Source organism: Durio zibethinus, chromosome 17 (assembly GCF_047325235.1).
Source record: "Durio zibethinus cultivar Kanyao isolate XHJ-2024 chromosome 17, ASM4732523v1, whole genome shotgun sequence".
Lineage (NCBI taxonomy): Eukaryota > Viridiplantae > Streptophyta > Magnoliopsida > Malvales > Malvaceae > Durio > Durio zibethinus.
This window is the reverse complement of record NC_143178.1, coordinates 17,469,368-17,487,196: the sequence shown is the minus strand read 5'-3', so window position 1 is coordinate 17,487,196 and position 17,829 is coordinate 17,469,368.

Sequence of the window (17,829 nt, the reverse complement as noted above, 5' to 3'; positions counted from 1 at the left end):
CTATCTTCACATTATTTATTATCAAATTAGTACTAAGAAATAAATTGAAAAAAAGTAAAAATTAAAAAACAAATCTTAAAATTTTCAAAAATATGAAAAATTCTTAAAAATTCAAAATAATTTGAAACTTTTTTTAAAAAATAACAAAAAATTGAAAAAAGAAAACATATGAAAACTAAAAAATAAAAACAAATTCAAAAAAATTCAAAAATGTAGAAAATGTAGAAAATGTAGAAAATTCTAAAAATTTTAAAAATAAAAAAAATTAGAAAAATACCCAATATACAAATCATCTATTTTTTTAATTCAAAAAAATAAACAAAAATCTAAAAAAAATAAAAAAATTTTGAAATTTAAAAAAATAAACTTAAAAAATAAAAATAATATATATTCAAAAAATTAAAAAAACCCTAAAATTTTCAAAAACTATGAAAATTTAAAAAGTCCCCAAAAAAACTATAAAATTTAAAAAATCTCAAAAGAACAAAATATCAAAAAATTCTAAAAATTCTAAAATAATTAAAATAAAAGAAAATCATCTAAAAAGTAATTATTCAAAAAAATAAATATAAAAAATTAAAAAATAATGTCAGCCTTGTATAATTTTTTTTAGATTTTTATTTTTCATTTTTTTTTAGTTTTTTAACTTTTCAATTTTGCTCAATGTTGTTGGAATTTATTTAAAAATTTTTATAGATTTTTGGAATTTATTGAGATTTTTTATTTTTTTAGGATTTGTTTCTAATTTTTTTAGTTTTTTATTTTTGATATTTTAGAAATTTTTTAAATTTTATTTTAGATTTTTTTAAATTTTTAAATGTTTTTGAAATTCTTATTATTGTTGATTTGACAGTTAATAATGTAGTGATAACTTTGTTAGATATTTATAATATGTTAACAACTTAACAAAACTAACAATAATAGTCTCAAGGCCCAAAATACTCAATTACCAAACTACCAAAAGTATATAGTATAAACGTTAAATGAATATTTAATCATTGTTTATACTTGAGTTGTAGTCGTGGTAATAAGGCAAAAAGGGTCAAAGTTGGATTAGATTACTTTCGGATAAAGTATTTTTTATAAAAAGAAATTCAAGTTGTTTTAAGTTTAGATCATTTTAGATTTAGGGCATTTTAGTTTCAACTTTTGAATTTGATATTCAAATTAATCAAGTTTTAGTTCAACTCATTTCAAATTTAAATTATTGAATTTCAAAATCAAATCAATTTAATTTTGAATTATTTTGGGATAATCTTTTAGATCATTCTAATTTATTTATTTTGAATTTAAGTTTCACTACAGAAGTTTAGGTTTTTAATGGCATTTTTTTTAAGTGCATTTTTTTTTAATGTTTAGCGGCATTTATAATGCCACTAAAAGATTTACGACGTTTGTGAAAAACATCACTCAGAGTGCCGGTTATACACGTATCATAAAAAAATAGTAGTATGAAAAAATACCTCAATATTAACGGTATTTATATTTGAAACGCCTCCATTTTAGCAACGTTTCTATCTTTGAGACGCCGTTAAATTAATTACGTTTTTTATGAGAAAAATACCGTTGCTTTGGTGACGTTTGTAATTGAAAACGTCGCTACTTTAGAGACGTTTGTAATTGAAAACGTCGCTACTTTGTATCTAAAAATGCTTTTATATTAGCGATGTTTGTATCTTTAAGACGCAGCTAATTTAGTGACATTTTTACGAGAAAAACGCTATTACTTTGGTGGCATTTGTATTAAAAAAAATGCCACTTAACTAGCTACATTTATTGGTAAAAGCATCGCTACTTTTAGTGACATTTTATGATACAAACGTCACTAAATTATTCATTTAGTGACGTTGTTGAACACAATGCCGTCATTATGTAAAAATATATATTTTTTAATTTTTGTTAATAAATTTTATTTTCATTAAAGAGCTTAAATTCAAAAATTGAAATTAATATAAACTTAATTCACGTTTAAATATGCATCTAATTAATACAAAGTTTAATAATTAATGTAATAACATTCAAATATTTTTAATACATTAACAAAATAAAAATCAATATGTATGAAATGGATGACTACATACATTTTGCTAGCTGCCAATCGATGAAGAAAATTTTTCACCTTAGTCACTAGCGTGCTCAAGAACCTATTAAATAATACCATGCAATTTTTAACACTTCATTATAAGCTTTTTTTATATTTAAAAATTTAAATATTTACTAAATATAATACATAAGTTAATAAAGCACCAAGATCATTTTCTGAAGTTTGTTGTTGCATAAAATTCATAAAATGATCGAATCGATCATGCAATTACTAAAATTTTGTACACTCTTACTCCATTCTAGCACGTTCTTCCTCAAATTTGGCATGTTTCTATTCTCTTTCTACTTCCATTTACTGAAAATGTTGTTGTATAGTTTGCAACTCCCCTCTCAATATTGAAATGTCTTGCGAAGACTAACTAACTGAGAATGTAAATTGCTGAAAGCTATGTCCATAGTAGGCAGATGGTGTTGGACCCAATCCAATGCCTCAGACCCGTCCATGCCTTTCTTTTCCAGCAACTTCTATGAATATTCAATTTTTTGTTTCTTACATGTTGAAAGAACCATCATATGCTACTTCAATCTCAGCAATCATTTTCTCTTTCGCTTTCTCTTATGAATTTGTCATATACGACTATCAAGTTTAATGATTAATTGATAATATGTTAAAAAGAGCAAATATTTATTTTTTGTTAAAATAGATTATACAAATTACCATAATTTTTTGTGTTTCGACATTCATGTAAGATCCATCTTTTTTTATGTGTGTTATGCAAAAAAGTTTGACATGTCTAATTGTACCGCTATCTCATTTTTCTATATAAAAACATATATTATTTGATAGGATACATATCAACCTCAACTTATTCATGTATATCAAGCCTGTCAATCAAGTATTAAAATTTCAAATAATTTTAATCTCATGTATTTATATTTTGGCCCCGTAACAACACTATAGTCTTAAACATACGCAAATAATAAAAGCATTTTAGGTTTTTACACATATCAATAATGGAAACCAAATTCAATTATTTTCTCCTAACTTAATATCAAGGATTGAAGCCATTCAATATGTTGAAAGCCATCCAAAAGTTTAATTTGTATATTTGCATTTTATATGCAAAAATAGTCCCAAATAGACATTAACGACAACTTTTTCTCCCATATCAACCATAGAAACCAAGTTCAATCAATCGGACAAGTTTAATATCAAGTATTGAAGCTATTCAAACTGTTAAAATACAACAATAACAACAATTTTGTATTTTTACCTAAATATACGTAAACAATAACTTTTGCATACATATCATCCGTGTCAACTAAGTTTAAAACTTTCGATAAGTTTAATATCATGTATTGAAACTATCAAAACTATTAAAATAGAACAATAATTGTTAATTTGCATATTTACCTTTTAACGGCAAAAAAAGTTCATTCATTGGAATAAGTTTATTATCATAAACTTACTATTTCTTTTTGCTTTCTTGTAAAACTTTTTAATCCACTTATATGACTATATTTTTGTTGCTTTTTGCTACCAATCACAATCTATTCTTTTTCCTGTCATAAAAAATAATTGCGTATATGATAGAAATATAAATATTACCAACTTAAACCATAAAACACTTTCATCATTTCATTATATTATATAAAGTTATAAACTAGTACTTCTCATTTTCTTGAGAATCAAAATCTAACTAATTGTTCATATAGCCAGCTAATCATATTATGGGATAGATTTTCCATCATCGCCTCTACAGTAGTATTTCGCTCGAAATACTTATTCTTCAAACTATGCTTATAATATTTTCATTTCTTTCCCAATAATTTAAGCACAAATGAAGTTGGTATTTCAAGTACAAATCTTAACTGTAATAATACAATAAGAAAAGTTTGAATAAGTAAACAAAATGTAAAATAACAATTTTTTTATATCTAATTAATTATACTAATGCCTCAATAAAGTTTAAAGCATCGACCTTAACTTCTTCTGGAACTTTATGCTATGTTTCATAATGAATAGGTAGTTTCATTCCATTGCGGGCTAGCATGCCTAGAAATCCAGCCAACAGTTAAGCTTTTTCACTAATTAGTTATTTATCAGAGTTTACAGACACTATAATACACTCGTTAAGAGGTAGTGCAAATAATTCTTTCAAAGTTGTCCGGCCTCTGGTCCTCCGTTGACCATTGTTGTCAACTACAACAAATAAAAAATAAATTTGTAAAATGGCAATACTTTTATCATTATACTCGAATTCTAAAATTGAGGTATATCATACCATTGAAATTTAAAACATAATCAATTGATGGGGTACTATCTAAATTTGGATCTCCTGTATTACTAGATCCAATATTAATTAAAGGGTTAGAAGTGACAAAGTTAGATCCGACAGTACATTTATTTCTTTTCAAAGGATTCAGTCCATAGCCAATATCTACAGGTGCCACAAATGGTTCTGAACTAATATCTCTGATATGTTTTTCTTTCAACCTACTCCTTCACATTGTAGCTTACCTCTATCATAAAAGCGAATATAAAAAAAGATATTAGTTTAGAACATATATAAAGACATTGAGAAGTTAAGAAATCAAAACCTAATATATATAAAGAACATATCAATTTAATTAAATCAAAAGATAATGTATGATTTAGAATACAATAATTATACAATAACGAATATGACATTAATTACATACAATCATTTACTACATTATGTCTTAAACACTCGAAGTACAAATTATAGATGCACCATTTCATGGTTCATAAATATCTTCAGTAACATCTTCATGAACTCACTGAGCATAGATACTGAAGATATTTTCATCCAAGTTTTGTTAAGTAAAAGGATAACATTCAGTTCCATGTTCAACATCTTCTCTGGTATCTAACTCCATATCAAATAAGTCTCTAAATATGTTTCAAAGAACAATAAACCAACCCAATTTTTTGAGATCTTCAGAGTAAAATACTTGTTTGACTTGAGATGAAAAAACATAAGGTTCATCGATGAGTTGTTGTCCAGTGTGAATTAATCGAGAAAAATTTACAAATGTAAATTCATACTGATATTTTTTAATATCACTTGCACTATTCACATCAGTCCAATTACACCAAAATAAGACAACTTTCTACTTGCCATAATAATCCAACTCAATGATGCCATTAATCATGCCATAATAGTCAACATTTCCCTTTAAAAGGTTTCTGTCCCTAGCACTAGCATAGCTAGCAGTTGATGAAGTGATAACAATTCTTGAATTTTGTGTACTTCTAAATCTCTCACGAAATTTAATGTGAAATCTAAATCCATTGATGATGAAACCTTTGTATCATTTCACAATCTGTTTCGAACCGTGTGAAAAACACTTTACCTCTTCACTAACAAGCCTTTCACTCCAAACCTATAAAAGTGGAATAAATATATATATGTTATTAATGTTAGTTATACAGTAAGCATTCTATGTAGATTTTCATAATGGGAAGTATGGCATTACTTACAGTTGCTCCTAACCATTCATAAAAGTTTTTAGCGAACAACTTATCAAGCTCTCGAGGGTTTGATCGTCGATAATATGTAGGATCTTTCAAATTATTTCTATATTCACTATAAAACATCATGATAAAGTATTAACAATAAAAAAAAAGACAATAAATTATGCTTAATGTAATGAATAATTTCCTTACTAAAAAACTTACGTGAGAAATATTCAATTGAGTCATGATGAAAAAGAACATATTGATGTGCTTGTGCCCAAGATTTATCATCTACTCCACCAATTCAGCTTTGCCTATTGGTTGTCCAAAACTTTGAAAAAGATAATTGTAGGTAGAGTCTGTATATTGCATACCAACATTTCTTGATGGTCTATTAAATCTCGTTTCAACATCTTTCAAATAACGAGAACAAAATGTCACACTCTTCTGTTAAATATCCTTCAGCAATAAAACCTTTTGAATAGCATTTGTTGCGATAATAAGACTTTAACCTCCCCAAAAACTTATAGCATAAAACATTAGTCATATGTTATTTTAAATAGAGTGGCTTGATCATCAATAAAAACTTAATCAATCTATTAACAAATAATACCTTTTAATAGGATACATCTATCGATAATAAATCGGCCTATCGATTTTTGCTTCATATGGAAGGTGGATAACCAAATGCATCATAATAGTAAAGAAGTTTAGAGAGAAGACTTCTTTAAATGGCATAAAGTAATCGTAGCTCAATCTTGAAGTTTGTCAAGCTCTTCCACATTCATACATTTCTAACATAGAGATTTAAATATGTTACTCAGTTCAATTACCACAGAAGTGACTTGCTTTGACATTGATAAACGTAAAGCAATTGGAAGTAAGTCTTGCATCAAAATATGATAATCATGTGACTTCAATGAAAAAAGTTTTCACTCTTTTAGATTCACACATCTCGATATATTTGATGCATATCTATTTGAAACTTTGATATTTTTCAAAACCTTGCAAAACACATTTTTTTCAGCTTTAAAATCTTAAAAAAAGTAGCAGGCAATTGATATTTACCATTAGGAAGCAACTTCGGATGAAGGTCTGGGTGAATCCTTATATCAACTAGGACAAGCTGACTCTTTAAGTCATTCTTGGATCTTCTATTCACATTGAGAATTGTACTGATAAAATTTTTGTAAACATTCTTTTCTATGTGCATCAAATCAAGGTTATGGCATAATAAATTATATTCCTAATAAGGTAACTAAAAAAGATACGTTTTTTTTTTCCATAACTTAGACTCATTGGAGTCATCTGTTTCATCATCCTCTTCATCACTTTGAACATCAAGATCACCAACTTTAGTATGAGTATCACCAACTTACGTAATACGAGGCTAGACACCTTCAAAGATGTCCCTCACTCTTTTCTTTGATAAAGTCATTTTTTCATAAATGAAATTGATATCTTTTAACTTTGACAAGATATTAGACCCACTAATAGGTAAGGGCGATCTTCTCAACTTTTTAGTTCTATCAAACAGATGTTTTTGAAATCTAAATCGATGATTATCATCTAACCATCAATGATGTCCTATATAACAGAACTTCCTACTATTAGGTAACCACGTTGAACATGTCTGTGCAGCACAACATGGATAAGCATAATGACCTTTGGTACTCCAACCAGATAAATTTCACATAAACAAAAAAATCATTGTTAGTCCATAATAAAACAGCACGCATATTGAAAGTTCTCTTTTTTTAATGCATCATAGGTCTCAATTCCTTCTTATAATTACTTTGACTCTTTAATAAGAAGTTCTAAGTAGATGTCTATATCATTACCCATACCTTTTTCCTCGAGAATTATCATAGACAATATAAATGATTGTTACTTCATAGCAAATCCATTGTGACAAATTATAAGAAATCAGTAAAACTAGCCAAGTACTATAAGAAGTACTCACATTTTAAACGGATTGAATCCATCAGAGGCTAGTTCAAGCATAACATTTTGAGGATCAGATGTAAAGTTTGAAAACCTAGAATGAAATGATTTTCATGCCAAAGAATTTGTAGGATACCTCAATGATCCATTATCCATTCGTTTCTCATGATGCTACCTCATTGAATATACAGTTTTGAAAAACATGAAGAGTCATTGAAGTCTTAGTATTAATGAAAAAAAGCGTAAAACCTTAATAAGCTTTTTTTTTACACATACCTCATCATCATCCTTATTCAACCTTTCATCGAAGTTTTTGTCCACCCAACGGGAAATACCACACAAATGACAAGATTCTTAATTTTTTCTATCGCCTCAATATAATATGCAATCATTAGGACAATTATGAATTTTTTCATATCCAAGACCTAAATTCTTGATCATCTTCTTTGATTTCTTACAAGATTTAGAGATTTTTGCAAAAGAAAATATTTTTTTCATAAACTCTAATAATAAAGTTAGAGAGTTTTCCATCCATCCATATAAGCATTTTAAGTGAAAAAGACGAACACAGAAAGATAACCTTGAATGCTTCGATGCCTCAAAAAGTTTTTCATTCATATTCTCAAGTAACTTATAAAACTTTGATGCTTCTTCTCTAGGTTGTTAGTCATGTACACCTATCCCAAGTTCATCAAATTCATGCATTTCAACATTAGACTGATTAAATCTTTCATTTTGGGGAGAAAGATTACGAATATGTTGGTTATGAATATTAAAAACATCTCGTAACATGCCTTAAATGTCATCTACTATAAAAGGATTATGTTGGTGTTAGGAAGGCCTTAAAGTTGAAAGAACTCTAGTAGAAGACCTTGACGGTACAGACTCTCCATGAAAATACCAATTAACATATCTCAAAAGAAATTCACTACAAATTAAATGTTCAAAAATAACTTAATGCATTTGTCGCTTGATATTAGCACACTTCACACATGGGCATAATATCATATTATCTTCACTTGTATTCTCAAATGCAAAATTAAAAAAAATTTTCACTCCATCTCTGTACTCTTGACTTAATCTTGACTTTTATATCCAATTCTTATCTATTTAGTATTTGCTACATTATCAGACCAAATGTATATAAATAATTTATATGAAAACAAACATGTACAATACTTAAGTTTACTATATTTTAAACAAAAGATAGTTACAAGACCAGTACTTATACAAAATGAGAACTCTTTGTTGTGAAGTAATTTATCAACTACCAGATATTGTGAATGTTAAAACTCTGCTACTAATGTAGATAGTACCCAAGAGTATTTGTAGTTAGGGTTCAAATAAGGAGAAATAAGGTGGATTTTAGAGAAAATTATTTATACAAAAAAGAAAATCATAAATTGTAAAAGCTAAAAGAATAGTCAAATAAAGTAAAAGCTAAAGTAAATAAGTAATAAATAGTCAAAATAGGGTTCTAAAAGACAATGCTCAAATACTAAAAGCTGAAAGAAAGAGAAAGTAAATTGTACTTGGTCTGAAAAGAGAAATAGTATAATAATGAAGATAAAACTTGAAGTTGATGATTGGATGCGCTAAGTTTGGAAAGATTTTTATTGGACCGAATTATAGAAGGCATTTACTAAGAAAAATGCCTATAATAATTTTCTCTTAAATATTTTTTGAATATATTATAAGGGCCTTCAACAGAGTCATGGTAGAATTGTTTGGGATTATTAAAGGTGTTTACGCCATAAAAACGCATTCACTAATTTCATCTAAATTTTTTGTGTATTTATTGAAGGTAATTTTTACATAATACACCTTCAATAACTCTTTCAGTTTTATCTTAGAATATCAGTGAAGATGATTTTCTACAAAAAGGGCTTTCAATAATCTCATACTAAAAATTGTTTAGAATTATTAAAGGTGTCTTATGTTGAAAATGCCTTTAATATTACACAACTTAAATTTTAAAGGGTTATTGAAGGCTTTTATTCTAGAAAAATGCCTTGACAAATTTGTTTTATTTTTTAAAGCAATTTATTGAAAGCATCTTCTAGTCCAAAATGCCTTCAATATTTCATTGCTTAAATTTTAAGACGGATAGTGAAGGCGTTTATTGTAGAAAAATACCTTTACTAAATGCTTTTATTTTATTTTAAGTATAAACACATTGAATAATTTCCAATTAAAATTATTGGTATTATTAATGGCGTCTTCTAGTGAAAAACGCTTTTAATAATCGAGAACTTAAAATTTTTTACAGCTAGTGAAGACATTTATGTACATAATTATTAAAGGTATTTTTTATAACAACCGCCTTCAATAATTTTCTTTTAAAAATTTTAGGATTATTAAAGGCGTCTTCTACTAGAAAACACCTTCAATATACCACTATGGTTATAGAAAACGTTTATTATAGAAAAACACCTTCAATAATTTTCTTTTAAAAAATTTTAAAATTATTAAAGGTGTCTTCTACCGACAAACACCTTCAATAATTTCTTTTAAATTATCTATATAAATATTGAAGGTGTTTCTTGATAATAACCGCCTTTAATAATTTCTTTCTAAAATTTGTTGGGATTATTAAAGGTATCTTTTACTGTAAAACACCTTCAATATACTGCTACATAAATTTTAACATGATTATTGAAGGTGTATATTCAAGAAAAATGCCTTTAATACTTCGTTTTAAATTTTGTAGATAATTAGTGAAGGCGTTTGTAGATAATAACCGCCTTTATTAATTTACTTTTAAAAAAATTTTGGATTATTAAAGGCTTCTTCTATTGGAAAATGCCTTCAATATACCACTATCGTTATAGAAGGCGTTTAATCTAAAAAAAATACATTTAATAATTCCTTTAAACTTAGTACATAATTATTGAAGGCGTTTGTTAATAACAAATGCCTTTAATAATTTTCCTTTAAAAAATTTTGAAATTATTAAAGGTGTTTATTAAAGGCATATTCTACTGACAAACGCCTTCAATAATTCATTTTAAATTATCTTCATAAATATTTGGGACTATTAAAGATGTCTTTTATTAAAAAACATCTTTAATAATTTTTTATAAACTTTTGAAGTCCATAATTATTGAAAACGTTTTCTACATAACACGTCACTAATAATTCCCTCCATCCTTATCATAGGGATATCAGTGAAGGCAGTTTTCTACTTAAATTACCTTAAATAGTTTTTAAGAATTATCAAAGGCATTTTTTGAGGATAAACGCCTTTAATAATTTTGTTGAAAAATTATTTTTTGGATTACTAAAGGTATTTTTTGTAAAAAACACCTTCAATAATAATTTTTATATTCATTTCCTTACCTTGAACATCAGAATCTCAAACCACTAGTACACAGAATGATTAAAAGCTACGTTATTCAACCAAACGAAACCCTTAAACACATTTCTATTAGACCATTGGTTTCTTTATCTCTATCGTTGCCATCGACCTTCAACAAATCAATGGTGTGTCATTCTTTTTTTACCGATAAGTCTTATTTTTTTTAGTTTACTGTATTATTTATAATATTCGATAAAGATTTTTTTTTCAGTTCTTTAATATTACATATGCATTTATATATTTTCATTAACTTCACCGTAAGTATAGTTATGCAAGCACCTTTTATTGCATGTATGCTATTTCTATGTAGTACACCTTAAATATTGTAGTTTACTGAACCTTGTTGTCTGATATTGTTTTGCTGAATGATATTGTATGATATTGGGGGGCTGAATCATATGTTGAATGGTTTGTTGAACCTTATTGTCTGATATTATTTTATCGAATGGTATTGTATAATATTGAGGGGCTGAATCATATGCTGAATGGTTTGCTGAAGCATATTGTCTGATATTGTTTTGCTTAATGGTTTTGTATGATATTAGGAGGCTGAATCATATGCTGAATGGTGTTTCTGAGTGGTTTACTGAAGGGAGTGTCTGAACACACTACTGATTGGTATGTTGAATGATGTTTTTGTACGTAGTATGATATTTATTGTATTTAATTACATACAATGTTAAATTTATATGGCCATATTGTGTAATTCATATAATTATGATCAAGATTACAGGTATTATGGACTCCGAACAATATCCTTCCCTTTCTAATGAACATGCACAAGACACATTTATAAGCCAAAAAAGAAAGAAAAATGGCTCAAATAAACAAATTAAAGTGAATGACACAAAAATTCATGTTAACTTCAATCAAAGTAGGCAACCTATGTCTGAAGAAGCTGCTAAGATGGCTACTCATATTGGAGCTGTCGTCCATCGTAGGATTTCAATTACGTATGCCGATTGGTGACAAGTTCCTGATAATCTAAATGATGAGATATGATAGTCGATTGTGGTATGTTTATTTAACTATTTCGTAAAATTTATTAAATGATCATTTAATTGAAATTCAATGTGTTCATACTAATTGTGTTAACTTATTTAGGAACGGTTCAACATCCCAATTGACTATAAAAAGATTATGTTGTAATCTGCTGGAAAAGCATTTAGAGACTTTAAAAGTAGATTGACAACCAATATATTTTACCGCTAGTTGGTGAAGGTGATGTATTGACTGTTCCACTCGCGGCATATACAGATGTCATAAGTGTTGAAGATTGGACAAATTTTATTCAATATCGACTTTCAAAAGATTTCTCAGTACGTAAACCCATTACCAAAAAAATTATTTATAATTCTTTATGCAATATAGCCTTTGATCTTCATATGTGATTGATGTAATTTCTTTCTTTTGTAGAAAATCAAAGAACACCAATGGGACATTCAGGCCAAATAATAATATCACCATCGGACGGTGAGAAAGGGATATACAAATGTGAAGTATGAGCTTGTATGTATTCGCACACTTGTTTTATACTCATTAATGAATATTTATGAACATTTATTTTATATATTCAGATTCTTTTATTATGGTAATTTAATAGAAATTAGTAAGTTTTGGCACAGAAGTTTTCAGATGGGATGTTTGAAAACAAAGACATCTTTGCAGATGAAGCAATTGAGGAAATGGAAAAAAAGATTGTATGTATAATTGCTTTTTTAATATAATGTATGATTGGTATTGTGGTTGTATGCATGAGTGTATACTAGCTTGTATAGATTTATTGTTACAGCCCATCTTATTATTGTCTTTCAGGATGATTATATTGCCAAAGTCATATCTGGTGAATTGGTAACTCAATATGGCAAAGATCCTTTGTCTTTAGCATTAGGCACTAAAGAAAGGCTTGGTCAAGTTTGTGAGGTTGGTAAATTTGTCTTACCATCAAAGTTTTTTGGTAATCAACAAAAAACCCCATGAATGAGAAATGCATAATATGAAGCAACCATTGAGCAACAACAACAACGAATTGATGACTAGGAGCAATGCTTTAATGAGCAATAGTAAAGATTCGCTGCTTTGGAGTTCATGTTGGCAACAATGCAACATAACATGCCAGTAGGCTGGTTTGACAGCATTGTCCCCGTAAAAGAAGCTTCCATTGCAAGTAAAGAAGCGAACCCATCCTCCGCTACCACCCAAAAAGTATGATATTGTTTATAATTTTAATATTAATTTGTTTATTATATTGATTGATTTGGTTTTAATACTTATATTTCATTAAATATTGTAGCAGGATGTTCGAACTCACAGTATGACCCTTGCTCAGGCTTTTATGGATGAGTTATCCAAATATTTGCTGAAGCATTTATCCAAAGGAAACTTCATAATTATTGAGTCTGAGGAAGGGTTATTTGATAAACTATCATTTTCTTTCATTGGTGTGGATGAGGTTAAAGAATTTTATGAACTTGATGAATTATCAATTGTTGATATTGTTGCTTATATGGGGTTAGCTTATAAATACAAATATACTCATTCAAAAAGGACTTGAAAAAAAGCTTGCTTGATAATTGTACACCCGGAGATCTCATTCACAGAGAAAGCAACTACAAGAGATAAAGACTTATACTTACTTTTGCTAAGGAGCCTTCTTTCTAGTTATACAAAGACTGGGCCTATTGGAACAAATACTTATACTACTAGTTCCATTATCTCATATGCTACTACCACTATAGGCACTTAGAATTAGCCTGGTAGTACTGATTACAGGGCTGCAAAACAGAACTGACTTGGCATTTATTCTTTTGAAGAGCCTGCTTTCAAGATTCCGGCTTCAATGCCAATTGGATAGGTAGAAAGTGGCAAGGGTAAGGAACTCCAATTCAAATAAAAAGTACCTATTTTGCTCTCTTTTCTCAAGTAATCATCTAAGGCTTACTTACTTGTGACCTTTTCTACTGGAACTCGTGCTTGAGATACTATTCCTACCTTAGTTAATGAAAAAAAAGGTTAAGTATTCCCTCAGCTGAATCGAGGACATATAAGGCCTTCCATATTCAGTAATTAACCTAGCCTACCCCTATCAATTGGCTTGAAAGTAAAAGGCAAATGCCTTATCTTCTTTATTCTTTATTTTGACTCTCCTCCATTGCTTTCAATCGCAAGAAAAAGAGGAGCAATTCCAACCGCAACTGGAAGAACAGCAAAAAGATAATAGGAGATGCCTGGAAATAAACTACCTAAAAGGCTGGAAACCTGAAGAGGCACTCACTCGCCTGGAATACGACATGGAAAAACAGACTTTTCTATAACTATTAAGTAAGACCACTGGTCGGAACTAGCACTAAAAATAGTTTATCACTGACTAGAAGAAAAAATGGAACTATATTTCCTTCCAACAACTAAATCGTAAGCAGAAATAATAGAACTAGTATTGGGGTTAGAATCGAAAGGGACTAGCCTGGTACACCATGTAAAACAACTCATTCTGTAAATTTCTTACTTGCTATATATTCTGTCGCTCTATCCCTCGCTGAATCCGTAACGTAAACTGGTCTCCTTTTCTAAGATGTCTAGGTAGAATTCTTCTTATCTTTTATGGAAGTTTCCCGGCTTTCCCCCACGGCTATTTTTCTTGCCGCCAGTAACCATTATATCACATTATATCATTAATATTAAATCAATAAAAGCAAAAGGAATGAAAAGGATTCTAAGAAGCTATAATGAAGATTCTCTTTGATATTACCAAATACCGAAAGGGCTGTTCTCTGCAACTCGGGAGAAAGATGTACCCGAATAAGTAACTTTCAAGAAGAGAAGAAAGTCTTATTTTGACACTTTTCTTTGCCTGGTCAAGGGATATTAAAAAAAACCTTCCCAGATAATCGTCTTTTCCAGTCCATTCCGTTAGAAAAGACCCTTCATCTTCATCATACAAGTATGCCTCTCAACTCATACTTAGGAGAATGCTCAAGCTACATATGCTGATAGTGCTAAGATCTAGATATGCATTTGCGGCTTTTCTTTTTTTTTCTTATTACTATTAGCGTCAATAGGCAATGCAATGTAAATTTAAATTGTCGGAGATAATGAAGTCTTCGTCTTCCTACTATTTAGTACTCGCTTTCGAGAACTAATCTTTATTGCTTCTAGCTCTTTTTTTTAAGAAAGATTCTGTGCACTCAGGAACGAAAGTCTGGAACGGAGTCACTCGCCTTACTAATTAAAGAAAGCCCTAAGCTCTTCCTTCCCCATCTGCCCTGCGCAGTCACCTGTCATTTAAAGGAAGGGGATTCCATCGCCCAGTCCATTCCATTGTGGGATCAGCATTCGCCACTCATTCCAAAGAGACAGCGGACGATTCTCTCTTCTTTGTCAGGAAGCAAGAACTCTTAACTAAGCCTTGTCAAAAGGAAAGGGTAGCGAGTGCACTACTAGTCGTAGGGCGGGAACGGTATAACAGTAGCTACGGTAGCTCAGGCTGTACGTGTCTTGCCTGCTTCTTCCTTTGGTGCCTAGTCTATAGGTCCAATCTCATCTGCTAGCGCTTATTCGTTGCTTGGTCCGGACACATTCATCGATTTCTTTTAATTGTTCTCGGGCATCGGTCCACATGAATCAGAATGCTTGAAAGGGAAGGATCTCGGCAATGGGGGAATAAAGAGAGATGTGTAAGCCTTTTCTCCTTCATTGTCTTTATGTTCATAAATTCATACCTACTCTTGTTTAGAAAGATAGTCTCCGCCTCTTATAGTCAAAGGGGAAGTCTGCTTTGCTGCTTTCTTAGTAATCAAATGATTATGCTATAATATAGGACAGCTGTCTTACAGGTCCACAAAAGCAAGCGCTAACTGAAACTATTGAGCGTAGGGGTTCTTTGGACTCTGCTTTAGCCTTATTCGAAAGCTCTTTCGTGGGGGTGACTTTCAATCTATTTTCAAAATCATGAGAGAAGTTCGCTTTAAAGAAAAGAACTCATAGATGTTGATGTCTGCTTTAGAGAAGTGAAGGGAATGATTTTGATGTACAATAGGCCTACTTGCTTTAAGGCGAGCTAGCAGATGAGCTAATCGTGGAAATTCTTCTTTTTTGATGCCTCATCAGCAAGGATTCAAATAGCGATAGAATAACGACGTCACAGTCGTTATTTCATGATCGCGTCATTATTTATCATCGTTATTAAAAAAAATAAAAAAAAATTTAAATTTTGTTCATAACGATTAAATCACGATCGTAAATTATAGTATAACGGTGAATAACGGTAATAACGATTCGTTATTGCCCACTATTATCGTTATTGTCGCTATTCCTATTTTCATTCAAAAATTCAAAAAAAAAATTCATTTGATTTTGTTTAAAAACTTAAAATAAAAACAACAAGAAAGAAAATAAACATTAATTTACAAATTAAAAAAAAAAAAAACCTACAAAACTTAAATTTTCAAAAAAATCAGTTCTCTCAAATTTAACTTGAATCAAAATCAAGCATATGCGATTAAAGTAAACAATTAATTCAACACTCAAATTATCTTTTTTTTTTAATTTTCAAATTTACCATGATTGTATGCCTGTAGAATTAGATTGGGCCATGTTACATTGATAGAAGGAGTCAAGAGTTGCTGGGACTTAAAATAAGAGATAAGAGATGAGAGTGAAACTTGAGGTTTACAGAAGCAAACAAATAGCACACACCAAAGAAAAAGAGAAACTGAGAGATGTGGATGAGGATGAAGGTTTGAAGAAAAAAAATTATTGAATGCAAGATGAAGAGATAAAAAGTTGTGTGACTCTGTGCAATTTAATCAAAAAACAAGAGAAGTAAATTTGAAGTTATTATTGTTGAAAATCGACCATAACATGAAAGCTGTCAAGTTTGATTTACTGTAAGTTCATAAAAAGCAATTCTTTTGACTCATAAATAATAATGCTTTTACTTAATTTATAAATACCTAATCACTTATTATTTGATTTATGCATAATATAGTTCAGTAATAATTTGATGAGTACGATAATTAAATAATTAAATATATTATTCGTTATGATTATTTATTTTTCACATATTTATTTATTTTTTATTTTTTAATTATCATATAAATAATTTTTTAAATATAAATATTTTACTATAAATATATTTTTTAAAATAAATAAAACACATGATATGATATAAATTACTTTAAAAATCATAAAATAAGAGGTTTTATGATTAATAATTAAAAATATCATATTTTATAGCAAGTTAAGCAAAATTTTAAAAAATTCACGATCTCAATAACCGCAATGATCGCGATGATCTCCGTTATATCCGTAACCGTGACAAACGCGATGCGACCGAAAACATGACCGTTGCCGTAATTTAAATCCCTGCTCCTCATATTATGAGAAAAGGGACCTAGCTAGTTCTTGAACACCGTCTTGTATACCAAGAGCTTCTCAAGCAGGGGGATTCTATCAGCCTTTTTTCCTATACTCTTGAAAAGACAAAGGAAGGGAAGGAAGATTATACAAACGAATTAAACTACATAGATATATGAATGAATGCGCTAATTAAACAACAAATCCTCTTACTGGTCCGGCCTCTAAAAAACAATGCAATTCCCGAAGAGTTTTGATACTAGTCCAAGGTGTCACGTTTCAATAGAAAAGGGCGTTACCTTCAAAAGAAAACAATCTTACTTAAATGTCGTGCCGTGCCGATGTCTCCTTAATCGAATTGAAGGAGGGTCCATTGATGTAGAAGACCTTAAAGAGGTGCCAACGACTAAAGCCTAGGAAACGTAGCCATAGAGGCTACTTGAACCGGTTCGGGAAAAGAAACTACTGGAATTGGCTAAACGGTTTCTGTAACTCTTCTACTGGAACAGGAAGAAAAGGCCCCGGAAAAAGCCTTAGAAAGGAAAGATTTTTAGGAGTTCAATGCAGGTAGGGAGTTATGGAACGAAAGACCCCCTTTTACCTATCTAGAGGAAGTGAAGACCCCTATCTGGAGAAACTGTTCCTGGGG